Source organism: Pelodiscus sinensis, chromosome 6, assembly GCF_049634645.1.
Source record: "Pelodiscus sinensis isolate JC-2024 chromosome 6, ASM4963464v1, whole genome shotgun sequence".
NCBI lineage: Eukaryota > Metazoa > Chordata > Testudines > Trionychidae > Pelodiscus > Pelodiscus sinensis.
Window position 1 is genome coordinate 126,599,697 of NC_134716.1, and position 27,979 is coordinate 126,627,675.

Genomic DNA, 27,979 nt, shown 5'->3' on the forward strand with positions numbered 1-27,979 from the left:
TTCTTGCACAAGATGTTCTTGCACAAGAAGCCGCCAGTGTAGACGTAGCCTTCGTGTCTATTTAAACCTTGGTTTAGGGTGTCAAATTTGCATATGAATTCCAGCTTAGCAGTTTCCTCTTGCAGTCTGTTTTTGAAGGTTTTTTGCCTGAGAATGGCAACTTGCAAATCTGAAACTGTGTGTCCAGGGAGGTTAAAGTGCTCCCCCACATTTTGTGTGTTGACATTCTTAATGTCTGATTTGTGTCCATTTATTCTTCTTAAAACGACTGGGACTTTTCAGTTTAGAAAAGAGGAGACTGAGGGGGGATATGATAGAGGTCTATAAAATCATGAGTGGTGTGGAGAGGGTGAATAAAGAAAAGTTATTTATTAGTTCCCATAATAGAAGAACTAGAGGACACCAAATGAAGTTAATGGGTAGCAGGTTTAAAACTAATAAAATAAAGTTCTTCACACAGCATGTAGTCAACCTGTGGAACTCCTTGCCAGAGGAGGCTGTGAAGGCTAGGACTATAATAAAGTTTAAAGAGAAGCTAGATAATTTCATGGAGGTTAGGTCCATAAAAGGTTATTAGCCAGGGGATAGAAATGGTGTCCCTGGCCTCTGTTTGTCAGAGGCTGGAGAAGGATGGCAGGAAACAAATCACTTGATCATTGTCTTCGGTCCACCCCCTCTGGGGCACCTGGTGCTGGCCACTGTCAGCAGACAGGATACTGGGCTAGATGGACCTTTGGTCTGACCCAGTACAGCTGTTCTTATGTGTAGCGACAGTCCAGTTTGTCCAATGTACACGACGGAGGGGCATTATTGACACATAATGGCATATATTACGCTAGGAGGTGAGGCCTGTCATTCACTGGGCAAAGTCATTTTGAGTAGATTACACTTATAGGAAAGTTCAAGAAATGAAATATGTCAGAGAATTTTTTATTAATGTGCTGGCAAAAGGGAACTCTTTAAAACTTGTAAGATTTCAACTTCAAACATTATTCATTTTATTGAGTAATTACCATACATAGAACATTTGAATCAGAAACTCGTAAAGCTTCCATTAGTCTTTCCGTAACTAATTTGAATTATTTTGTGATTTGTAACAGTTAAAAATGTTCTTTGGACTAAAATGATAGTTGAATAGGCAACTCAATTTTAATTATGTTATCAAATATTTTTTATGAACTCTAATCATAATAGTCATGACTTTTTTCCAATAAAAAACAAAAACATTTAAACCTTTCACCCAGCATATTCCAGTGTAAAAAGTAGTGCATTCAGCTAATTTAAGTGGCAGGATTGTTTATGCAAAATTTGGTATCTGTAGGTAATCATGAAATATGACTTTATTTTGCACAAACAAATCCATAAACAAACTCTTCAAAATATATTGTAAAAATTAGATGTGCACATGAATGAGCATTTGTAGTTAGGTCCTATGATGATGGTTTCACTAGTTTTGATGTATGGACAGAGCAGGCAATGGGTTTGTTGCAGGGATTGGTTCCTGGATTAGTGTTTCTATTGTAGAGTGTGAAGTTGATGGTGAATATTTGCCTCAGGTTGGGAGATTGTCTGTGAGGACTGGCCTGCCTTCCCAGGTCTGTGAGACCGAGGGATCGTCGTCTATGACAGGTTGCAAATGATATGTAGGAAAGGTTTTAGCTGCTGGCTGTAAGCATTCAGTTGCTTTCTTTGTTGGGTCTGTCTTATAGTATGTGACTATGAAAACAGTGCTGAGATTTGCTGGCTCCAGGCTTCTGTCATAGAAGGGGGACAGTAAAAAATGCCATGCAGCTTTACGGGATTTAAAAAACAAAGAACAAAACCTGGCTATAGAAGATGTTATGGGATAGAGGAAGTGAGTCATTTCTACCCCGCAACACACTGTGAAATGTTCCCAAAAGGTACTGTACTAGATGGTAACTCATAGCACACTGTGATACATCCTATGGATATTAAAATGCATTTATTCAGATAAATATGTAACCGTTGAAAATTTCAGTGGTTACACATGTAGAGACAGGGAGTATGGTGGAGAACTGGTGCTTGCAGCGCAGTTGTAGACTGATGTCACTTGCACCGACCAAAGTATAGTGTAGACATAGTCCCACACTTGCAATGGGGCAATTGTTTGGAATTATTATCACAGACCATGGAACATGCTTTCTTCAACTGTGTTAAGTCATCTGAGTTGGTTTTTCAGTAATAAAAAGTTCGCTTAGGGTATGTCTACACAGCGGAGATGTTTCGGGATACTGAGGTATCCCAAAATAGCTACCCCACATTTTAGAAATGCACCCGTTATTTCAAAATATTTTTTGAAATACCAGGCACACTATTTCACCATTCCTGTAAACCTTGTTGCACAAGGGTTAAGGGATGGCTCAAAATAGCGCATTTTTTGAAATAGACTCGAAATAAGATACACAATTTGCATAGCACAAATTGCGTATCTTATTTCGAGTTAGGGTGCTGTGTAGACGCACCTTCAATGTTCATTAAAGCCATGAAGGGGAAGCTTAAGACAAGCTTTGACCAGCTACATCAAGATAAATCTACAACATACCCTGTTTACACTAGAATCGTATTACACACACAGAGAGAAAATCTATTACACAGTACTTTATGGCTACGTCTACACTGCAGAGTTTTTGCGAAAAAACATCTGTTTTTGCTCAAAAACATGCAGAGCATCCACACTACAAGCGTGTTCTTGCACAAGAAAAAAGTACAGTTAATCGTAAGAACACAGGGCTTTTTGCGCAAGTTATTCCTCTTTTTACGAGGAATAAGCCTATTTGCACAAGAGCTCTTGCAGAAGAAGGCAGTGTGGACGGGCAACAGAGGTTTCTTGCGCAAGAAATCCCTATGGATAAAATGGCCACCAGAACTTTCTTGCGCAAGAGAGCGTCCACACTGCGCTTTTTTTTTTTTGCTCAACAATTTATCTCCTTGGGTTTTTTTGCTCAACCAAATTTGGTCTCCCGTTTTTGTTTTTGTTTTTTTTCCATGTTCGGGATTTTTGGTGAAAGCATCTGGCAAACCTATTTGTTTTCTGCAATTGCCTTTCTCACGCACTCCATACCTTCTGCAACAAATTCCTCCGTATCCATTCCCACTGCTCCTGGATTTAATCTCTCAAGACCATGGTTGCCTTCTACACCCACAGCTACACACCCTACACCTGACAGCATGGTATCTAGCTGGTTAAATGCTTCTGAGACCCTATACTCCGCTCACGTCAAAAACGTACTAATACACAGTAGGAGGCAGAACACAAGAGCTACTTACCTTGCAAAATGGCAAAGATTCACCTATTGGTGTTCTGAGCATCATATGAACCCTCAGGCAGCTCCCATCCACACCATATTGGATTATGTACTGGAACTGAAACAAACAGGATTAGCCTTAGCATCACTCAAAGTCCATCTCGCAGCACTGGTAGCTTTTCGGCAATTGATTGATGGTGTTTCTGTGTTTGCCCATCCTCTCACAAAGAGGTTTATCAAGGGTCTAACTAATTTGAACCTCCCCCCTTCGGACTCCTCCCCCATTATGGAGTTTGCACAGAGTACAAGTTTGCGCACTCTCACTGCACCACCATTTGAGCCATTAGCCACAATACCTCTCAAGACTTTGACTAGAACTGGTATTTCTTCTCGCCATCACCTCAGCATGCAGAGCTAGTGAGATATCCGCATTGATGGCGGTATATCCGTACACTATCTTCAGTAAGGACAGCATTATCCTTAGACATCATCCAACCTTTATTCCCAAGGTGTGTTCTGAATTCCATGTTAACGAGCCGATCGTTTTACCATCCTTTTACCCTAACCCACATGCCTCACCCCGCGAAGCAGCACTTCACGCGCTAGATGTACATAGGACTCTAGCAGTCTACATAGAATGCACTAGACCATTTAGGAAAACCGACTGACTCCTAGTCTCCCTTGCAGAGTGGTCAAAGGGGAGCCTCTTCTCAAAGAATAGCGAACATCATTGTCTCCTGCATAACTCAGTGCTATGCTACACATAATGTACCACTCCCAGAACACCCTAGAACTCACTTCACTAGAGCCATGACAGCCTCGGCTGCCTTTCTCAGAGGTGTTCCCCTTGCGGCTATTTGTAGGGCAGCCACCTGGGCCTCCTATCATACTTTTGTTAGGCACTACGCTGTTCAGCGCAGATGGTTTCTGGATAATTCCGTAGAAGCTGCCGTGCTTTCATCTGCAAATAGAGAAGGGACTCCGAATCCCACCTGCCTATACATGGATACGTATTGCTAGTCAGACACCGACAGCGGAGCACCCACGAGGACATCACTTGACGAAGAAAGCGAAGTTACTCACCTTGTGCAGTAACTGTTGTTCTTTGAGATGTGTCCCTGTGGGTGCTCCACTACCTGCCCACCTCCCTGCTTTGGAGTCTTTTTTCTTCTGTCTTCCAGATTCAGAGGCGGGTTTGAGGAACTAGCTAGAACTGGACTGCGCGGTGCATAAGAGCGTGAACACCACGAGACGCCCTCTGCGCATGCGCGGTCCGGCCAACTACCGCTTTGAAAATCTCTGATCTGCGGCGCCGGGGCAAGCCTAGCACCCATGGGGATACACATCTCGAAGAACGACAGTTATTGCACAAGGGGAGTAACTTCGCTTTCCTGCCTGTGATGGGGGTGGACAAACCTCACTCTGAAGAGAGAGAGTGCAGGAAAAACTCTAGGCCTGGGAAGCCCCGTCCCTGGAAGGACCACTGGGCATGCTCTAGCTGGAGAAAGGGCTTAAAAGGGAATCTTTTCAGCAAAGCCAGGTGGTGGGCAGAGAGAGACAGACCTGCACTCACTGCGACAGAGCGATTCAGCCAGGAGTGTATCCCCAGGAAAAGAACCACTGTATGAAACTGGGAGTCCCTAGCTTCCAGAGGCCCATGGTCTGAGTTGCCGGGGCAACTGCAAGCCATGATGCACCTTGAGGAGGGGCAGAGCAGTAGGAGGAGAGCCAGAGGAGGGCATTAACTGGGCAGTTAGCAGATACTTTCCTTATGCTCCACAAGATAGCCCCTGGATTGGAGCTTGGGCTGTGTCCAGACTCAGGGGTTTTTTCGGGAAAAGTAGCCTTTTTCCGAAAAAACTTCCCCTGCGTCCAGACTCAAGCCGCGTTCTTTCGAAATTAAATCGAAAGAACGCGGCTTTTCTTTCGATGGCGGTAAATCTCATTTCACGAGGAAGAACGCCTTCTTTCGAAAGTTCCTCTTTCGAAAGAAGGCGTTCTTCAATGTAAATAGGGCTTCTTCAAAAGAGAGCATCCAGACTCACTGGATGCTTTCTTTCGAAAAAGCAAGCCGCTTTTTCGAAAGTTCAACGTGCAGTCTAGACGCTCTCTTTCGAAAGAGGCTTGCAGTCTAGACACAGCCTAGGGGAAGAAGGCCCAAATTCCCTACCCCTGCTGCTGCCAGCACAGATTTTAACCACAAGGCAAAGGTCCAGCCACTCACAACTAGTGAAGAATGCAGGTGTGATAGCCCAGTCCTGCTGCAGGACATAAGGAAGGCAAGCAGAGAGGCAAAAAATCCCCAAAGCACTCACAAGGCTCTTCATGAATGTGGAGAAGCTGCTGAAGTGGCAGAGCCAACAGAAAGTAACCCAGCTGCAGCAACAACAGAATCAATTCTTGACCATACCACACCAGCATCAAGCAGCAACACTAGCAGGGTTAGGAACTGGATGTAGGCAGTCTGTCCTAATGGTATGAACAGGAGTCAAAGTCAGGAATCAAGCTAGCAATCAGAGCTGCGATCAGAGCCAGTAGTCAGGAGCCAGAATAAGAGCAGATACCAGAGATGAAGCAAGGAACAGGCACAGACCAGAAGTAAGGCCAGAACAATTTATTGCAGTGGAATTTAAGTCATTCCAAACAAAATATGATTTTGTTCTTATTACTGGGGGCCCGTGTTACCCACAAGCAAATGGAGAGGCTGAGATCAGTACATAAAGCCAAGAAAAACCTACAACAGAAAACAAATTCCTTTCTCTTCTGAGTTACATATCAACACCAATAGCAGCTACTCAATATAGTCCCATACAACTCTTGATGAGAAGACAACACTGAACTAGTATTCCAAGTTTGGAAAATAATCTTTCTCTGGAGTGGCCAGACCTGAAGATTGTAGCCAAATGGTATAAAAAAGCTTCTGAATACTTTTACAACCAAGATCATTCAGAGAACTGCTATTTCTAGAATCTAGTGACCCTGTTTGTGTCAAATTGGATAGAAAAAAAGGATGAACAACTCTAGCTCTCATAAAGAAAGGGAATTCAGCACCCAGATAACATGGGATTGACAGTGCAGAGTTCAACAAAGAGCACTGACATCTATAGTTTTTTCCTCAGAAAGAACAATTAGTAGAGTAAACTCTGCAGATGTAGATGGACAATAATTTATTAATTAACTGAGGATTTCAAAAATGACACAGCCAGTTGTTGCAACTAATAGTCAGATAACCAGGTTGTTATACAACCCAAACGTGTAACTTGAAAACCAGTACAGGTCAGAGACACTTAACAGACTGATATGTACTGAACTTCAAAGTGGTACAATAGTTGTAAAGACCATAGGTGGTAGGAATGTAGAACTTGAAAAGGGGAGATGTTCAGTCAATAGGTGGCACTGTGTGCAAAATATCTTATTTAAACGAACCTCAGCCATACCTGAGCATTATAGGATGATATGACAAACATATCTGGTGTGTATAAGCAAGCTCTGCAGCCAATTCATATGCAGTACCGAAGTATATAACAATGTCCATGTCTGATACATATCCTATGCCCCAAGCTGATAAACACGATTAGGGATCAGAAAGTTTATCTCAGCTTTAGATCTGACCAAAGGCTACTGGTAGATCCCCTTAACAAAGGGACCTTGAGAAACAATGGCTTTTATAACATTTTTCAGCCTGTATCACTTCAAGACCATGTCTTTCAGCCTTCATGGGGCTATGGCTAGCTTCCAGTGACTGATGCAACCATACCGTCAATAATGCAACAGCCTGAGTGTAAACAATATAGTCATTTACAGTTGTGAATGGGAGACACACTTCAAACATATATTGGTAGTCCTGTAGCCCTTAAAGAAGCCATCCTCATGACAAACTTGGCCAAATGCCATTTGAGATTTCTCGAGGTAATGTACCTGGAATATACTGTCAGAAAAAGCAAACTTAGACTCTGATTGGGAAAATCCAGATCTTGTCCAGTTACCCTTTTCTGTCAACCAAGACACAGGCCTTATAGATTTTTCTCTTGGAGTTTGATTTAGCAGGTCTTTTAAGGACCTGCTAAATCAACTGCTGATCGCGCCCCCATCGACTCCAGTCACAAAGATTAAGTGAAGTCAATCTTCTGCAGTAGAGATACTATACTATTCACATAGCTGGAGTTGCGTATCTTAATTTGACTTTCTCCCCTAGTGTAAACCTGGCCACAAGTTAGGTGACTTTTAGATTTGGGCCGCTACTAAAGATAGTGTTGTTGGTTTGGGTTGGATGTAATCCTTGAGGTTTTATCACATGATATAAACTTTAATTAAAGATTAATCTTTAATTCCTGGACACTCCAAGACAATCCTGAAGAGTTGGAAACCCTAAGCAAAGATGAGTCATACCCTGTTTCCCATGCGAGCAGCACTCTAGCCTCAAGAGGGTCACTGAGTCCAAGGTCTGTGACAAAACCTCAAGGACCATGGGAGACTTCTAAGCAAAGAACCAGCCCTCTTCCACTCTGACATCCCATGACAGTTCATATTCCACACAGTGCTTCAGATGTGGGGGTAGGAGCGATGCTGTCCCAAGACTCTGATGGGAGAAAAACATATAATAATCTATAGCAGCCTATGACAGACCCAGACCAGTGGGCTATTGCAGTCTAATGGAAGGTAGATATGCTTGCCTCTGGATGAACAGTTTTCTGTTCCTTCAGTAACCCAGGGCACGAGCTGCTGCAGTGCAATCAGAAAGAATCTGGGGCCAATTAAGAGCTTACCAGAAACAACAGGCTGATCAGAACACCTGCAGCCCATTAAGGACCCCCTGGAGCTAGTTTAAGAGGCTTCCCTTCAGGGACAGAGACCAAGGACTGGGAATGAAGAGATGCATTGAGGAAGAGTGGAAGAATGTGGTCTGGTACTGTACTAGGAAGAAATGGCTCAGGGAAAGGCTCCAACTCTGGTGTTGGAGGAAATAGCAGTTGCTGCCGCCGCTGCTGCCATTAGAGTCCCTGGGCTGGAACCCAGAGCAGAGGGTGGGCCTGGGTTCCCCCAACAGTCCCTGCACCACTATGGAGACTATCCCTGAAGGGGGAGTTTGGGACTAACAAGGAATTTACCCCAAACCCATTTGACTTGCCTCACATCTATACAAGTGACACCATCACAGGACCTAACCGCATAAGCCACAACATCAGGTGCTCATGCACTTGCACAACCACTAATGTGATATATGCCATCAAGTGACAGCAATGCTCTCTGCCATGTATATTGGCCAAACTGGACAGTCTGTGACAAAGGATAAGTGGACACGAATCAGATATCAGGAATGGTAACACACATAAACCTGTAAGGGAACACTTTAGCCTCTCTGGACATTAATTAATGAGTTTAAAAGTAGCCATTCTTCTACAAAAGAACTTTATCACCCAAATACATTCACTTCTTTTACAAGTTCAACACTATCAACTTAGACTTGAATAAAGATCTTTACTGGTTATTGCTCTACAAAGGCAATTTCCTGACTTCAGTATTCACATTTCCACATCAAATGTTACAGATGAGACACATCCAGCCTGACTTCATTAACATTGGTCCTACAATTGATAGGTAACATTTTTTGCTGGTATATATACCCTGGATTCTTTAATTTCCATTCCAACCCATCTGATGATGTGGATTTTACTTATGAAAGTTCATGACCTAATAAATGTATTAGTTTCTAAGGTGCCACAAGACTACTTGTTGCTTTTAAAGTTACAGACTAACATGGCTACCCCTCTGAAATAGCTGGAAATTTCCAAAAAAGTTCAGCTTGAGGTGCACACCCAACATGGAAAAATTCAGCCCAAATGGTTAAATTTGGCATGTTATCACAAATTGAAGACAAAGTCTTATAATGGGAAATATTGGACAACCTTAATAACAGGTGGGATTAGCAGACCCATCATTAATAAAGTGCTAGAGTAAGTATTGGCTATCTAATTATAAAAAAAAAAATCTTAGTGTATATATGGCCCAAGACAGGACTAAATCACATTTCTTCTGTTCAGTTTTCATGGCATTAATGTCTTCTGTAACTGTTTCAGAGTTCTCTTTTGTTCGAGGAACATGTTAAATATGGACCCTAAGTTTGTTGTCTCTCTGCCCATAAGCCTCTGATCTGGTGACCCTACTTAAACATAGTGGCTACGTCTACACTGCTCATTGTTGCACAAGAAGATATGCAAATGAGGCACAGCGATGAATACCTAATCGTAGAATACTAGGACTGGAAGGGACCTCGAGAAGTCATCGAGTCCAGTCTCCTGCCCTCGTGGCAGGACCAAATACTGTCTAAACCATCCCTGATAGACATTTATCTAACCTACTCTTAAATATCTCCAGAGATGGGGATTCCCCAACCTCCCTGGGCAATTTATTCAGGTGTTTAACCACCCTGACAGTTAGGAACTTTTTCCTAATGTCCAACCTAAACCTCCCTTGCTGCAGTTTAAGCCCATTGCTTCTTGTTCTAGCCTCAGAGGCCAAGATGAACAAGTTTTCTCCCTCCTCCTTATGACACCCTTTTAGATACCTGAAAACGGCTCTCATGTCCCCCCACAATCTTCTCTTTTCTAATGAGCCGCCATTTTTGCAGAGGGGGCTTTTGCGCAAGAAGGAGCTGTCTATACTGCTCCTTCTTGCGCAAAAAACTCTCTTGCACAGGAGCCGTTCTGCTGCTTATTTGCATATTGTCTTGCGCAACAATGCACAGTATAGACGTAGCCAGTGTGTGGTGCAGTGCTATAGTCTAACAAATGGTTACTTGAATCCATAAGGTTTTTATAAAAAACAGTTCTTTGCTGTTCCTACAGACTTTTCGACTAGTCCATTTAACTGCAGTAAACTAGGGATGGGGATCCTTTTTTAGGTTGGGGGCTGCTGATCCACAGAAACATCAGTTGGGGGGCCACACCCAAGTGAGAAGCACAAAAGAAAAACCAAACCCTCACTGACGTAGTCTCTGACTGACAAGGAGTAGGAAAAAAATATTCTCCACATTCCCCTCACACACCAGGGCCTTGGGGGCCCAGGCTCGTAGATTTTGTCTGCTCCAGCTCGAGGGTGGGACAGCAGGGGGGCTGGAGTGCAAGTGCAGGCTCCCCATTGCTTGGGGGCAGCTCTGAGCCTTGGGGGCTGGATCCAGCCCCCAGGCCTTAGGCTCCCCACCGCTGCAGCAAACACTGGATAGAGCAAGGGCATAAACCGATGTATCAAAGGAAACTGCAGAAATGTGAACACTCATGAAATGGGGGACATTATCTATTTAACTCATTTCGGATCCCCTGGAGCAAATTGCAATGTATACTGTATTTTTACATTGCTACTCGTATTTTGCTATGGTGACAAATGAATAATATCTTGCCAATCACAGGTAACCTTTCTTGTTTATTTTAAATACTGTAGACTGGTGTCCGTCTTGACGCAAAAGTGTTCAGAAGCCTTACATAGTTTCAGTTTTCTCTCCCTCCCCCCCGCCCTCTCCGTGATTTCCTGTGGTTATTGCAGATTTCTTACTCAGATGTCTCTTCTCACATAGCAGCATTCATGCCTGGCCTGAAAAGGACATCTTTCAAGCTTTGTCCTTATACAGGCAGTCCCCAGGTTACATGGATCCGACTTACATCGGATCCCTACTTACAAACGGAGTGAGGCAACCCCGCACTAGCTGCTTTTCCCCCTAGCAGACTAGGGAGACGCGAAGCTAGCGCCCCACCCAGCAGACCAGGGAGACGTGGAGCGGCTTTTCTCAGCAGACACCTCAGCTTGAGAATAAAGGACTGAGGGAAGTGAGGTGTGGGAGAATAAAACTGAGCTCTGGAGAAATGTTTGGCTAGAGTTTCCCCTACAATAGGTACCAGTTCCGACTTACATACAAATTCAACTTAAGAACAAACCTACAGTCCCTATCTTGTACGTAACCCGGGGACTGCCTGTACTTCTTCATCCTCCCGTGCACGCTATAGATTATACTTATATTTTCAACCTTATCGTCACGGGACACAGTGTACTTTGTACAGAACACTGTTACATGTACAGTTGCAGATGGTGTTTTCATAAGGGAATCAGGCACCCGACCTCTATTAATTTTCAGTAGAAGCTGTTGACAATGTCTATGCAACCACACTTAAGTTGCGGCTCTCAGCACATGCTGTGAGTATCATTGTGGCCCCTGGGGCTTCCAAAGTTGAGCAGCCCTGTTCTAGGGTATTGAAATAATATGTGGAATATTTTATTGGTTATATTGCACCTGAAATGTATCAACTTGCATGTTTTTTTCCCTTCATTACTTAAGAAGGTGAAAATTTAAAATAATGAGAGAAACCCAATTTTCTAAATGTCTCTTTTGGATATGGGAGGTGAAAATGGATGGTAACACAGATCTTTGTACCGCCTAACCCAGGCTTGTGAGACCTGTGTACTCCAAACCTCAGGCTTGTGTGGGATTTCTTATGCTGTCAGATGTTTCTTCAGAGTTGCAGGCTTTTCTGTATGGTGGTTTTGAAATTAACACTACAGCAGAAGAGAGAATTTAGAGATGGGTCCCATTCACACAGACTGCAAGGAGAACAGTTCCTGAGCCCGTGGAACCATTTTCTGCCTAGAGTCACATGAAGTCAGAGAAATATATTCTTGTGGTGATTTGAAAGAGTCTTTTTGTTTTGTCTTTTAAAAAGAGAAGATTTGTGCACAAGCATGTAGGGAGAAGCCAAGATAAAAATTACAAGCATAACCATCGAAGAGTAATCAAAGGAAAATTACAGAATCCCCCAGCAGTCCCCCACAATGAACAGAGGAAGAAGGATTGACCAGTGATTGAGGCATTAACTGGAGTGTTCTGCCACAGATTTTTTCTGAGAATTTTATCAGCATTAATTTAGAGCCCATTCTAGCCCAGGCAGAGAGCATTTTGGGTATATGGAGAACCTTGCCCTGAAGGGGCAACATTAATCTGATCAAAATTAATGTATGCTTCCTGAAATATGGCATATCATGAAAGATCTCCCAGTTTCTATTCCCCAGTTTTGTCTCAGGAATATTAACAAAATGTTCAACATGGCTGTGTCTAGACTGGCCAGTTTTTCCAGAAAATCAGCCACTTTTCCGGAAAAATTTGCCAACTGTCTACACTGGCCGCTTGAATTTCCGCAAAAGCACTGACTTTCTACTGTCTGAAATCAGTGCTTTTTGCGGAAATACTATGCTGCTCCTGTTCGGGCAAAAGTCCCTTTTGCGCAAAACTTTTGCACAAAAGGGCCAGTGTAGACAGCTGAGATTTGTTTTGCGCAAAAAAGCCCCGATTGCGAAAATGGCGATAGGGGCTTTTTTGTGGAAAAGCGTGTCTAGATTGGCACGGAGGCTTTTCCGCAAAAAGTGCTTTTGTGGAAAAGCGTCCGTGCCAATCTAGACGCTCTTTTCCGAAAATGCTTTTAACGGAAAACTTTTCCGTTAAAAGCATTTCCGGAAAATCATGCCAGGCTAGACGTAGCCAATATGTATCTGAGAGCCATGTTCCAAGCCAGCTTGGGCAGCTGCTCAGGACACACTCAAAATGCCACCCCGCTCATCAGCAGAGCTCCCACCACTGGCAGCATGCGTTTCTACTGGGGATGCAATTGGCACATGCATCACTGCACATAAAAGAAATGATTCTGCACCTGGCTGGAAAAAAATCCCTGCATGGATGAGAAAGATTAAGGAGAACATTGACTCTGTGTATAAATTGCTTAGCCCCACTACTTCAATGCTCCATCTGTACAAAGGGGATCGGCCTTCCAGGGGGTTGTGGAGGATAAACACTTAGATTAGGAGGTGCTCAGCTGGTGCAGTAATGGGGGCTGTGCCTTAGACCCCCCCAAAACGCATGTGGGGCACCCCTTGCTGCAGCTGTGGGGTGGAGCACAACACCTCGCCCTGCCCTAGCCCGTCCTGAGCTGGGGCGCCCAACCCATCTCCTGAGGGGGCTGTATCATCAGCCCTGTTTTACAGAGAGGGGAAACTGAGGCACGTGGCAGCAGCTGCGGGCACCGCGCGCTACCCCTGCTGGTGCAGCACAGACCCCGTTTATGGGGCAGGAGTGCGCATGGGCGGGACACGGGGAGGCTCGCGCGCTAGGCACGAGGCGGGAAAGGCACGCGCCTCGCACCTCAGCGGCGCCGCTGCCAGGCTCCAACCCCCCGCCCCCTTCGCGCCACGCCCCCCGACGCGGCCGAGTCCAAACCCCGCCCCTAGTCGAGAGGGAAGACGTCATCGCGCGTTCCCGCCTCCGATTGGCCGGGGAGGTGAGGCGTCTGGCGTAGGGCGCAGCACGTCGCCGGGGGGGCGGGGGGAGAGGGGAGGCGCTCTGTCAGAGTCACAAGATGGCGTCGCCCCGTCGCAGCTCTGGAGGTGGAGACGTCGCTCGGGCTTCCTAGGGGGCGGGGGGAGGCTGAGAACGACAGCCGGAGCCGGAGCCGTTGGCGGGGCCTGGGGCGCCGTTCAGGTGAGTGCGGGGCCCTAGGAGTTTCTGTGACCTCAGCGGGGAGCCCCCGCCCCCCCGGCTGCCATCCTGAGCGGGGAGCCCCCGCCCCCCCCGTCCTGAGCGGGGAGCCCCCGGCCCCGCCCCCCCATCCTGAGCGGGGAGCCCCCGGCCCCGCCCCCCCATCCTGAGCGGGGAGCCCCCGCCCCCCCCGTCCTGAGCGGGGAGCCCCCGGCCCCTGCCCCGCCCCCCCCCGTCCTGAGCGGGGAGCCCCCGCCCCCCCCGTCCTGAGCGGGGAGCCCCCGGCCCCTGCCCCGCCCCCCCCGTCCTGAGCAGGGAGCCCCCGGCCCCTGCCCCGCCCCCCCGTCCTGAGCGGGGAGCCCCCGGCCTCTGCCCCGCCCCCCCATCCTGAGCGGGGAGCCCCCGCCCCCCCGTCCTGAGCGGGGAGCCCCCGCCCCCCCCATTCTGAGCGGGGAGCCCTGTTCCTTCGTCCCCTCGGCTATTGCTCCCTGCCCGCCTCTTCCCCCCCCCATCCTGAGAGGGATGCCCCAGGGCACCCCTGTTCTTCCAGCCCCCCCATTCTGAGAGAGGAGTCCCTGTCCCCATCCCTCCCGGCACCTTCCTCCCCTCCCTATCCTGAGATGGCATTTCCAGCGCCCCAATCTTCAGTAAAGAGCTTCTGTTTCCCCCCACTCTTCTCAGGCTCCCCACACCTCCTATATCTAGAGTGTAGGGTCTCTGTTACTGTCTTACTTCTCCTGCATGCTGACCCCCTCTCCTCCCTGTTTTGACCAGGGTTTTGTTAGCCTTCCCATGCAGCCCAGGTTCCCCCTGCCTTTTATACTTTGTAGTAAGTCTCTTTTTTCTTTACTACACATTACCTGTGTACACCAGATGCAGCCCACTCAGGGTTTTAGCAGGGAGTGAGAGTTATACACACATCCTTCTAGTTCTCTCCCCCTATTATGACTGGAGACTTTTACCCTCTTCATGGTCATTGACTTCCATGTCTCTCTCCTGAGGAATTTATTTTTTCCTGCTCTGTGTAAGGCACACCTCTGGGAACCCTTCACTTCCGCTCCCTGTCCACCCTATGTCAAACCTGCTGCCATTTTCAGGGCAGAATGCAGGAAGGGACTTACCTTCTTGATCTGCTGGATTATCCCAGTGCTGACACAGTTTAGTGTAGTAAAGTGAAACTTCCTTTTCCTGAGTCACAGTCGCTTCATCCAGTGATGAGTTGCTTTCCTTGTCATTGGTTTTCCTTACTCTGCTTAGCTGAATGCTCTTAATATGTTTTGAGGCTCTTCAGCTAAAGGAAGCTACACTGTAAGGGTGAGAATAATACTTTCTCTCGTAGTTCAGCTGTGAATTGTTGAATGATACCTACATGCTGATTGCAACCTTTAAAATATTTAAGGTTATTAAGCAATTGGGTTAGCTGATTCAGACCATATCCCTAAATGTCAGTCTCTGCCCCAGTGAGCTCACAATCTAGGTTTGTAACCAGACATAGCAGGTGGATGGGGTCAGAGAGAACAGGCAACATTTAAAGAGGTATGTGTATTACAAAAGATGCAGTATAGCCAGTGTGACAACTGCTTAGCCATTTTCATATGGCAGTGGTTCCTAGGCATCGCAGCAGAGATGAATCTTATGGAGAAATTGGAAGGTTGTTAAGATGCTGGATATATGGATTTTGCTGGGAATTTTTCCCATTTGAAAGGAATTGAATGAGAGAAAGTATGAAGGTGTTGGTGAAAGTGGGGCGATCTATATATAAATGTTATCTTCCTTTCAAGGCTTACAGTTTAAGACAGGTGGGCAACCTCCAGCCCCTTGCTCAATTTCGTCTGGCCTGCAGCAAATCTCTGCCAGGGGCAGGAACCCTGAGCCTTTTTTTCCTATTTTTTTGGCTGCTTGTGTAGCTCCTGTTTTAAGATGTCTGGAAACTGCTTTTGAAAGTACTGTCTGGTGCACTTAATTATGAAAAATTGTTAATCATAGTAATGACAAGAAAACATGCAATTAAATATGGCTAGTTATATAGGTTTCCAAACTGAGGATTTCGAGCATTTGTCGTCTTAACTAAATCTTGCAAAAATCATACACCTCCCCAATCGACAGCACAGATGGGTAAACAGACACAGAAGTGTCTAGGCCTTGCTTTCACATGAAGTCTGACAGAGCAACAAAATCCAGTTCTTCTGATTGTCAGTCCTGGCTTGGGTATAAAAATTGAATCTGAAGTTTAAATGGCACTTCTCTTGTGCTGTATTTCATAGCTAACAAAGTAGATATTGCGAAATGTAAAAACTCTAACAAGAATCCCAAAGTAAAGGATTTGTTTAAAAGAAGTCTAAATAGAGGAAACATTTGACAGGGTATTAAAAATTCTAATAGGTATTGTTTACATCCAGACAAAAAATCCCTTTTGTGATGTTTCTTATCCGCATTGTGGTGGTTCATATATCATGAAGTGAAAGTAACTAGAAAGAAAAGTGAAAATGTCCAGACTTAATTATGTCTGAACTTAGTCAAACACAAAACAAAAAGGAGAAAATTAAATTAGGTCTCCCACTACCTAAAACTTTAGGTCATGTTAACTAGCACAGGTAAAGTAGTAATCTGTCAGTTTTCCTTTGGAAAAAGATCAAATCTAATATTAAAAAAAAAATTCATACTGTTAAATATATCTTGTAGCTGGAGGGGTAAAAAAATCTTACTGGATTTTTAGGAATTGTGATTGTACCTTTAAAGACGTTGTGGAAGAATTAATAATTGGAGCTCATTGGGAATAGTTTTACATTTAAAAACTACTGATTTGTCAAAACCAGAACTTTTTGTAAGAGTGAACTAGTTTCCACAGAAGCTTAGTTGTTTTTCAGATCCATGGTTGGAAACCTGTGTTCAAGTCCCTATCGATGTGTATTCATTTATACCGAGTGGGATGGTCTCAACAGGAGATTGAGACTCACTTGGGCTATATAGATGAATGCAGAGCAGAGACTTGACTCTGGGTCTCTCACATCCCAGAAAAGTGCCCCAATCACCTGAGGTGATTGAGTGGGTCTCTGCTTTGCTCTGTGTATTGTGGGGAAAAATGTTTTGATGCATTCCACGGTGGATCAGGAAGACTTCTGAAATCTCAACATTCCATGGGATGAGAGAACTGTTTCCTGCCCGGTTCTAGTCATAATCATCCAGCATATGGTGCTGAAAGGGTTTTCTTTTAAACCTAGAGTGATAGGGTGTATAGAGAGGAACATGGGTCTGATCCAGTATAATTCCTAATGTGTCAATCAGATGATTCAGATGTACGTGCAAGAACCTAATAGTAGGCAGATGGAGATATTTGTCCCCACAATAGGTTTCATTCCGATCTTTGATTTTTAGGGAATGATTTACATTCCGAAGCATGAGGTTAATATCTCAAACAAAATTCATCATTAATTATAACTCTTGATATACCTGTAATATCCAGACCTCTTTTGAATCTTAAACTCTCAGCATCTTCCTGTGGCAGTGAGTTAAAGAGTTACTTAAATTATACGTTGTGGGGAGAGGGGGAAAGACATGTTTTGCAAGATATTATTTCCTTTTATTGGGTTTATAATCCCCACCTTTTACATTTGATTTGGTTATCCCTTTGTGCTATGAGTAGCCTTGGAAGGATTACATTTTTACTGGTTAATATTGGTAAATATCAGTTTGTGTGTATGCATATACAGTAATGAACAAAATATTTTCATTAACAATAATCAAAGATGGGTAAAGAAAAATGAGGATTGAGAACTTAAGAGTTGAATTTAAGGATATTGATTTCGTGTTGTAATAGTTACAAAGCTTTAACTTTTTGGATCTCAACATCTACAGTCATTACATTTTTGTGCAGTTTCCTCAATTTTCTGTTTTCCTTGTAGTTTCCTGGAAGTGTAAACATTTAAATTAATAAAGAAGTTAAACTCATAATTTTGGACAACTGTGAACATTCAAATGGATACAATAGAAAAAAAAATCTTAGCGTAAAAATCTTTCAGTTATTAAAAATATCTTTGGGGGGAGGGATAGCTGAGTGGTTTGAGCCTTGGCCTGGGTTGTGAGTTCAATCCTTGAGGGGGCCATTTAGGGACCTGGGGCAAATCTGTTAGGGATGGTACTTGGTCCTGCTGTGAGGGCAGGAGCCTGGACTCGATGACCTCTCAAGGTCTCTTCTAGTTCTATGAGATGATATATCTCCTATTATATTATATTTATTAAATTTTTGCCAAACCTTATGCGAAAAAGATAACAGGAGCTCACAAACTTCCTTTCTAGCCCATTTGTTATTTAATTATATTTTCATTGCGTCCTCCCTGCCTTTTTCATTGTTTGCTAGGTAAATGGTCCCTCTTCAGATGAATTTCCAGGGCCTTGATCATCTACTACTCTTTGACAGGATCCCTGCCCTAAAGATCTTAGTGTTATGATGACACAGACAGAATAATTCAGTCCAATATGTGTGATGTGTTAGGGAATATCTGGAGGAGCTATAATAGAACAATTCTGTAAGAAATGTGTTTAGGGAGAGATTTGTAGGAAAAGAGGAAGCTTATTTGAAAACAATAAGAGAGCTGTTTTGCTTTACAAGAGCTTCTCTGTATCATGACAAAACTATTTGGTTTCTTGCCCCTTTGCTTTATATCTACTCAGCATGCTCCACAAAACCAATGATGATTCCTTCCTCAGGCCTTATGGGTTGGTAATCTACCACTGGAATTGCAGTTGATTGATACAGAGTTGAGCATGTGGTACCTCCATGTGAACCACCTAGGCTAATCTTCTATGGTATGTTATTGTGTTGCTTAGTGCCAGGGTCCTCTGATATGGTCTGCATATTCAGTGTTTGAGTGAGTAGTGTTTGACATCTACGGAGATGGCTTGGTGAAAGTGGCCAAAAGCAGGGGGCACTGCAATAGCAATTGTAGGGTTTACACGGCTCCGTCCTGCAAGTTAGCCCTCTGTTCCATTCCTAGTAACGTCAGACTGAAAGCAAAGTTTTAGTCTTTTGCAACACACATGCTCTGGGTGACACTCATCAAGAGAGTGAAGGCTTCTCAAGAACGCGCCGCGTTAGCCTAACTCTAGTCCTATCGAAGCCACTGGGATGTTTGCCATCAACGTTCAGGGCCTTTAGGACCAATTGCAGTTGATGCATTCTTGAGACAAGATGGTCTTTTCCGAAAAGCCAGTGTTGGTGATTTTTTTTTTTCTTTCTAAAGTAGAAGAGATCCAATTTCAGTTCTAAATAGGGATGTTAAAATAGTTAACTGGTTAAACAATAGCACTTAATGGTTAACTGTTCTTAACTGTTTGACCTTGCTGTGGCAGTGAGGTCCCTCAGTGGCGGGGCTGGAGTACACTGACAAGGGCTAATTAACCAGTAAGCTTACTGGTAAGCCCAGGCATGGGCAATAAGCAGACCATAGCAGTGGTCCCTCTAGCTTTTCCCACCCCTGAGTGGAATGAATTTTATGTGCACCAATGTGGAGCTGAGTGAGACACATTCACATGGCAGAGATGGGGCAAAGGGGTTCTGAGAGTGGGAGAGGGCTTGGACTTGGGGTGCAGGGGTGTAAGCTCTAGGGTGGAGCTGGAGTTCAGGGGCCCAGAGCTAGGACAGAAGGTTGGGAGGCAAGGGCTCTGGCTGGGGTGCAGGTTCTGGAGTGGGGCTGGGGCTGAAGGGTTTGGGGTGCAGGAGGGAGCTCCAGGTTTGGGGAGGAGCTCAGGGCTGGGTATTGTGTGCAGGAAAGGATACAGGCGTTGGGGTGGGGGGTCGGGGATGTGGGCTTTGCGGTGCAGGAGGATGCTCAAGGTTGTGGGGGGCTCAGAGAGGGGCAGGGAGTTGGGACTCAGGTTTACATGGGTAGCTCCTGGCACTGTGAGTGGCTGTACCTATGGACATGCAGGTAAACCAAGTGTCTGGCAGCCCACCAGGGGCTAACCCTGCTGAATGCTTCGGGCCCTTCGGCAGCTGATTGCCCACCCCTGGATAAATCTCATGCTTACTTGTGTGCTTACCGATTAACTGCTTAACATCCCTAGTTCTAAATCTTTGATACTGTGGTATATTATCTGAGTGAGCCAATTTCAGTGACCTATGTGCATTTTAAAAGGACTGTCTCTACAGTCTGTAATTTGAGTTGATTTTGCTGTTCTTGAAAAATCTGCAGACTTGATTCAGGATCCTTAAACTTGTGCCATACTTATACAGGAATCTTGAAATGTTATTATGTCATCTGTTGCTTTATTGTTCTAACCTTAATCATAATGTATGACTAATACTTTACATTTTAGCTGTTCTGTCATCAACTCTGATGTCATAAAAGTAATAGATTAACTGGGAAGATCGATATCTTAGAAGGAAATGAATTGCACCCCTGAAGTTATCATTGCTTCGCTTTCTAGAAAAGAGGCTAAATGTGAACTATACTTAAAAAAATTATTTGGCTAGTGGTACTGGATAGTTCAGAAACCAGTATTGGGATTAGAAACTTTTAACTACGGGTTTGTTTTATAGAGACCTGAATTCCCATACAATATTTGCAGTGCTGTAGCCATGTTGCTTCTAATATTGGAGTGATAGGATGGGAGAAGTAATATCTTTATTGGACCTATTTTTGTTGGTGAGAGACAAGCTTTTAAGCTAAATTGCCAGAGAGTATGGTGAAGACCAGGACTTTAACAGGGTTCAAAAAAGAGCTAGATGGATTCATGGAGCTTAGGTCCATCAATGGCTATTAGCCAGGATGGGTAGGAATGGTGTCCCGTAGCCTCTGTTTGTTTGGAAATACGTGACAGGAGAGGGATCATGTGAGGATTGCCTGTTGTGATCCCTCCCTCTGGGGCACCTGGCATTGGCCACTGTCAGTAGACAGGATACTGGGCTGGATGGACCTTTGGTCTGACCCAGTCTGGCCATTCTTATGTAAATAGAATTGTTTTTCGTGTCTCTGAAGACAAGCTCTGTATAGCTCAAAATCTTCTCTCGCCAACAGAAATAGGTACAATAACAGATCCTGTTAGCTCCCTGGCTTTTTCTTCCTATGCAATGGCTCTCATGAGCTCAAAAGTTTGTCAGGGCAATGGTTTTTGAAAGGGGGGAGGAGCTCTTCACAAATTTCTAAACTGTTCATAAGCCAGCCCAGAAGGGGAGGGGCATTGGGCAGAAGGGGTAGGGACAGGAGGCTTCCAGTGCTCCCCCGCCCACAGACCCTGATTGGCCTGGGGATGGGGAAGCATGTGAAGTGTTTGCCTCTCATCCTCTGGCGCCTAGAGAGAACTGCCAGCTGTTTTGAACAACTGGCGGTTCCCTCTAGGCACCACGTGCCCCAGATAGTGGGAGGAAACTTCATGCACTTCTCCTGCTCCAGGCCAATCAGGTCCTCGGGGCGGGGGAGTGTGTGAAGTCTTTGCTCCCTGCCACCACTCTGCCAGGGGTGTGTGGCACCTAAAGAGTACCACCAGCTGTTTTGAACAGCTGGCTGTTCCATCTGATGCTGTGTGCCCCTGATGGGGGCAGGGAGGAGATGTTGCGTGCTCCTCCATACCCAGGTCTCAGTTGGCTTGTGGGTGGAGGAGTGGCCGGGCAGCTGTAGGCCGGATCAGCTGGCTTGGCGGGCCTGATCTGGCCCATGGAGACTGTCTTGCCCACCTGTAGTTTAAGTCCAGTCTGAATGGATAGATGTCCCATCTATTGGTGACCTCAAGAAGCCAGAGATTGAAATGGCTAGGGACACTTGGTTCAGGCTGCACTACTTAGTTCATTACAAGGCAGCTTACTTCAACCTAATATGGAAGTGTCTACGTTTAAATTTTGCTCCTACCAACATAACTGCATTGCTATGCCTACTTAATTATGCCACCTCCACGAGGGATGGAGAGTCAAGATCAATGTTGTTTGGGTTGACCTATGTCAGCATAGACACTGCATTGCTTATGTTGACTATTACTGGCTTTCAGGAGCCATGCCATGATGTACCACACTGTGAGAGCCAGCGTGTGCGGGGAACCAGCTTAAAAGCCGCCTCCATGGACCTACAGGCTCCCTACTGCCACCCTTTCCTCCTCCCCGCTGCCTCATGCTCATCGGTTAATCATGTAAACACTTTCACATCCCTAATGCACACCACTGACACATGGAGCAAATTATAGGCATTGACATGTGATTAACTGAATTTTATACTGTAGTGATGGCCTTAACCTTTCCTCCATTCCTTGATCAGGAAGTGGTGCTTCTAAATGGGGAGGCACATTGGTGTGGCAGTGCGTACGTTACACCTATTCTAGCCATCGAGGGCAGGATTCTTAGATTTTCAGTTGGGTACAATTCACCAACACTAAACTTAAAATAAAAAAAGGTCTTAATAAAATCTTAGACTTCTTGTAAAACACCATGTGAAAGAAACCTATGTGTGACATGGGATTTAGGTTTCATTTCTAGCAGAACAACTGAGGGTTACCCCGATATCATGAATTTTGTTGTCAAGCAGTACTTCAGATTTCTGTACAAAGATAAGCTAAAGTGGAATCATAGGAGGTATTTTAATTTACACAGTTTAGTAGTGATGGACATTTGTAAGAATGGGAAAATTACCTTTAATGATCTGGAACACACTGAGTGTGTGGGAAATGGATCCAACTGTGCTATATTCTGTGCAACCTAGAAAAGAGTATTATGGCTTCTAATTAAACATTAGAGCACTGACTTTGAACCGGGGTCTCCCACATCCTATTCCCTTCTCTACTGTGGACTGCTGTGCACCCTGGGCAAATCACCTAGCCTCTGTGCTTCAAATCCCAATTTGTAAAACTGGTGTAATAATGCTTCCCTACCTCACAGGGATGTTTGGAGGATAAATACGTTAGACTGGGAAGTGTTTTGAGCTCTACTGATGAAAGTTTTTATATAAGAAATAGGGATGTTAGCATGTAGCAATTAGGCTATTAACCAATAAGCCTGGGCTCATTGGTTAATCGTAACAGTCACACTCACAGAGGCAGCGAGGAGGAGGGAAGCAGGAGCTGGTGCCAGTGGGGAGCTGGCTTTTATCCTGGCTCCCTACATGGAGCTGCCTGCACTGCTGCTTCTCATAGGCAGCGGCGTGAGGGGGCAGGCAAGAGCCATTAGCTGGTTTTCCACTGTTTCAAGCTGGCTCCCTTGAGCATACTGGCTTCTGCTGAGCTGACTGCTTCTCCCCCCATCCCTGCTGCCTCTCTGTCAGAGGCGGCAGTGTGGGGGGCAGGTGGGAGCCAGAATGTGCGTGGAGCTCGTGTGCCAGCTTCCGCAGAGCCACCTACTCTCCCTCTGCTGCCTCTCACAGAGGCAGCAGTGAGGGGCAGCAGGCGGGAGCCAGTACACATGGGAAGCGGCTTTCAAGTTGGCTCCCCCATGAGCACCGGTTCCCGCCTCCCCCACATATAAATGTATAGCTGCTAAAAATTCCACCGGTTACATGTTTATACAAATATATGTTAGTTAAATCCCTAATAAGAAACAGACATTACTATTATTAATTTTTATTCAACAAAAATACAGTAGAACCCAAGAAGTTACAAATACCACAGGAAGGGAGTTTGTAACTCTGGATTGTTTGTAACTCTGAGCAAAACATTGTGGTGGTTTTTCAGAAGTTTACAACTGAATATTGACTTGACATGGCTTTGAAACTTTACTATGCAGAAAGAAAATGTTGCTTTCCCTTTTTTTAGTAGTGTGGTGTACAACCATTTCTGAAGCAGTAGCCACTATAGGGTACTAACCACACTCAACCGGCCAAATAGCCACATGTAGCTAGTGGCATGTTGGACACCATGGTTTTAGTAGCTTACATTTAATACTGTACTGTATTTGTGTAGGGTTTTTTTTGAGGAGGAGGAATGAGGGTTTTGTTTGCTGCTGCTGCCAAATTGTGTACTTCTGGTTTCAAATGAGGTGTGTGGTTGACTGAACAGTTTGTATATTTGGTGTTCATAACTCTGTATAACTAAATGTAGAAAAAATTAAATCCTTAGTATATCCTTCATGGACACATGAGTTAAAAGGAGTATTTAAAACAAAAAAGAGAAGGTGATGGGAATAAAGGGGGGAAAAGATTTTAGTGTCTAGTGTGTTGTTACGGCTTTACATCTCTCCATGTTTTCAGGTTTTTGCATATGTCATTATGGTGTAAGCCCACAAGACTAGACTTCAGTAACTATTAACATCCATCTGCTATGTACATTGGACAAACATCTCAGACACTTCGCCAAAGGATTAATGCCCACAAAACAGACAAGATCACAAAGAAAAAACAGTTTCTTGCCATTTTAATCAGAAAGGACACTCTCTCAATGACTTAACCACCTGCATTCTGCTACAAAGACCTTTTACATCTGCACTTGAAAGGGAATCCTCTGAACTGTCATTCATGTTAAAATTCGACACTCTCCGGGAAGGAATAAACAAACACTCAAACTATCTTACCCATTACCAAGATAGCTTCCCCAATTATCACCTCTAATACCATTAGCTCACAGACGTCCCACTCTCCCCACCTCTAATATCATCAATTCACAGACACTTACCTTCCTTCCTCCCCCCCCCCCCGTATCCTCCTCCTGTTCTGAAATGTGATTTGTCCTTTTCATATGTGTTCACTTTTTTTTAATTGTATCCTTTGGTATATATGGTTGTGACTATTTTCTTCCACTATTTGATCTGAGGAAGTGGGTCTGGCCCACGAAAGCTCATCATCTAATAAACCATCTTGTTAGTCTTTAAAGTGCTACATTGTCCTGCATTTTATTAACATTATTGACAGGGATACAGTGTAACTGACAGGCAGGAAACTCTTTGTATTTACATTTCTGCAATCATTTTACAAGTAATCACATAACTATATTTAAATGGCTGATTTTCATACTCTTGTGTGAGTAACTGTTTTTATTCAGATTTAGCGGATGTCTGTAAAGGTGGGATGTAAAATTCCGATTAATCATTTAACTGGTTAAATGTTAGGTTAACCTAAAATTTAACTGGTTAAGCGACAAAGGAGAAGCCTTGCAGGAGCAGCCCCCAGCCCATGCTACTCCATGCCCCAATCCTGTGCTGGGGCTGGCTCCTGACTCTCAGTCCCCTTGCTGGGGCTTTTCATGGCTCTCAGCCTCTGTTGGAGCAGTCTTTGTCTGCAGCAGGCCTAGGTTCCCCACAGAGGTTTTCTGTTCTGAGTTATTTGTGGAATCGTTGGAATAGGGAAGTTGACAGAGAACAACAGTTGTCTTGAATGGTCCTTTGTAAAACAAGTATGGGTCAGGACACAGCTGATGAGCCACTCACTGTATTCAATATCTTTATTTCGGGGCTTGCTACCTCCTAGTCTTCCAGTACTTACAACTGGGCAGAAACGATCTGCTCATCGAGTCACCAAACTGTCAGATGAGAACAATGGAATCACTAAACTTGAATTGTCCTAGGGGAGATGAGGCTCCATTTCACTTAGATATCCTGTACTCCAAAGCGTTCTCTTTGTGCGTAGGATATGGGTTGACACATGGTGGCTGCCTTCTTGGTTATTATTACAAGCATTTATTGTGTGGCCAAGCACTGAAGATTGAGCAATTAAACTGCTTTTTATATTGGGAAGAGAAGAGGTCAGAGGTTTCTGTTAATTTTATAACTATACTGCTGTTCATTTTTGCTTTAGTCATAGCTGAGTGATATTACAAAGTGGTAGCTTGAGAGGTCCAGTGTGGGTACAGAGACCTCTGTAATCTGGGACTCTGGTCAAGATGTTGCTGGATCAGAGTCCTGGTGGCCAGGAGTGCAAACCAGGTGGGAGCCCTTTCCCTAGGGGAGTGCTGACCAGTGGGACTGTCAAAGCCTCATCCTCGGTGAGCCCCATCCAGGCAGAGCAGCAGCAGGACCGGCAACCCCATCCCCAGGGAGCCCTGGCCGCATGCAGCAGTGGTGGTGCAGCCAGCAGCCCTGTTCCTGACAAGTTGAATTCAATTGACAAGGGCTCAGACATGCTGCCGCCAGTTCTTCTTTGCAGTATAAATGTGCCCTTGCTTTGAAACTTCCTTTCTTTATATTGATCTTCCACATCACAGATATAGGAAATGTACAGGTTCTGAATGTTTTACAGCTGACATCTCATGAAAGGAGATATTGTGGTACCTGTCCAAAAAGAGGAGCTCAAATGCACTCTGGAGAAAATTTTCATTTAATGGAAAGACCTGTCATTTCCGTACCGAGGGTGGTAGATGGGGCTGTGTTCTGGTTAGTACTGCAAAGGGAAATGGCGGTCTCCTAGTTTCCTTTGGAGTTTGGAGCATGGACAGTTGATCATTCTTGCTAGGGATATTAGCTAATGTGTATTTGTGTAAATGTGTAACTGCTGAATTTTTTTAGTGGTTATATTTGGCGGGGGGAAGACACGGGAGCCGGTGCTTGCAGGGAGCTGGCTTTTAAGAGGCAACACCACATGTACTGGCCCCCTGCCCTAGCCCACGATGCTGCCTCAGAGCAAGGGGAAGGCAGCTCTGCAGAAGCCAGCTCTCTATGGACACCTGCTCCTGCCTCCCCCACCCCTTCTTACCTCTGATAGAGGCAGTAAGGGTGGTGGGGTGGGGGAGTGTGTGTAATCATTAGGATTAACCGATAAGCCCAGGGTTATCAGTTAATCGTGTAAACGACTGCACAGTAACATCCCTAATTCCTACACCTTCATGGAATCCTGGAATGCATATTCTTCTGTGTTCTACCCATACTGTAGACATAAAAATGACACTTATGTTAGCACTGGATTTATTTTCTAAGGTAAGCCAGGTTGGCTCAGACATGCTGGGGAAGAAAGGCTGACTGGTAATGGTTCCTAGAAGATGGATTAAGAAATCTTCTGTGCAGGGACTTGTCACAATCACCATCACAGCTTTCTGTCTCTAGATGAAAGTCCAAGGGTTAGTTTGCCCCACTTCTCTTTTGCAGTAATGACCATTAACTGTACACACTGCAACCAGGCATGTGATGTAGTTGTCTGTTGGTTTCCCAGAGGAGCTATCTAAAGGGTCAGCTGTCAAAGTCATGTGGCTGTCACAACCAACAATTTCATTCTGGTCTTAGTTTCATTTTATAACTGGATTGAGTCTGGTGCAGTTGGGTTAAGGGAAAAAAGAGGCGAATGTATTTTTTAAGACATCTTATAAAAATAGCAGCTTTGGTTTGCTATATCATTGCTTACCCTAAATACTTCTGTGGTGGCTGCTTTTTTTAACTGTAGCAGCAACTGTTAACATACATAGCATAAACTAGCATTTCTAAGTGAGACTGAAGGTAGACAAAAATCCGTGTAATTGCAAGCCTGTAGACAAAAATACGTGTAATTGCAAGCCTGTATTAATACAATGAAACAATGTATGCATTACTGTTCCTTTAACAAAAATTCATTTTCAAATCAAAAGGCTAGGAGAATAGATTGGTCATTAATGTTTCCTTTACATGAAAGTGGGGGAAGAAGGTGTGTTGAAGGGAAGGAGAAAATTGAGTTCCATCAATGAGAGCAACTCTGGGAAATTTTCATAAAACGTTCTGTGTGGGCTGGGACTTGGGAAGAATTGGATTCTGTTCTTGGTTGTGCCACTGGCCTGCTGCATGACCTTGGGCAAATAACTTTACATCTATGCTTCAGTTTCCTCCTCTGTAACATGGAAATATTGATTCTACCTCCCTTTGTAAAGCATTTTGACACAGAATTAAGAGGGCTGTATAAGAATTAGGTTCTGTTCTTTTTATTTATTACAGAACTTAATTTTCTGCTCTGGGGATGGGGAAGAATGGTATATGAAGCCCATGGTGTTTTTAAAAATTATTATTTAGAAGCAGCTTGAAATGATAATGTACTTCCTACACCTGGTCATCAAGAGGTCTCTTTCATGTTACCTTGTATGAACAAACAGAAAACTTGATACTGTAGTTGTTTTGAATAATGGAAGTAATTACACTCAGTACTGCAGTTGGAACTAGGGATGTAAAATCCTGTTTACTTAGTTAACTGGTTAAACTCAACATTTAACCAGTTACACACATTTATTCTGTTACGGTAACCAGTGAGCACTTATTAGTTAACCATTAACATCCCTCGTTAGAACATAGGGATTACCTTTCAGGATCTGGACCAAAATCCATCTAGTTGGGTATCCAGTCTCT

The 27,979-nt window shown here is 44.4% G+C and overlaps 1 protein-coding gene across 1 annotated transcript in view; it reads left to right on the forward strand.

Annotated features, from left to right (window-relative positions):
• Positions 1-13,616: 13,616 nt before the first annotated feature.
• UBAP1 (ubiquitin associated protein 1) overlaps positions 13,617-27,979 on the forward strand; it is a 47,413-nt gene continuing 33,050 nt past the window's right edge. Inside the window, exon 1 of the mRNA XM_075932792.1 lies at positions 13,617-13,779. The gene's annotated coding sequence lies outside the window, so the exon portion shown is untranslated. The remainder of the gene's footprint in view (positions 13,780-27,979) is intronic.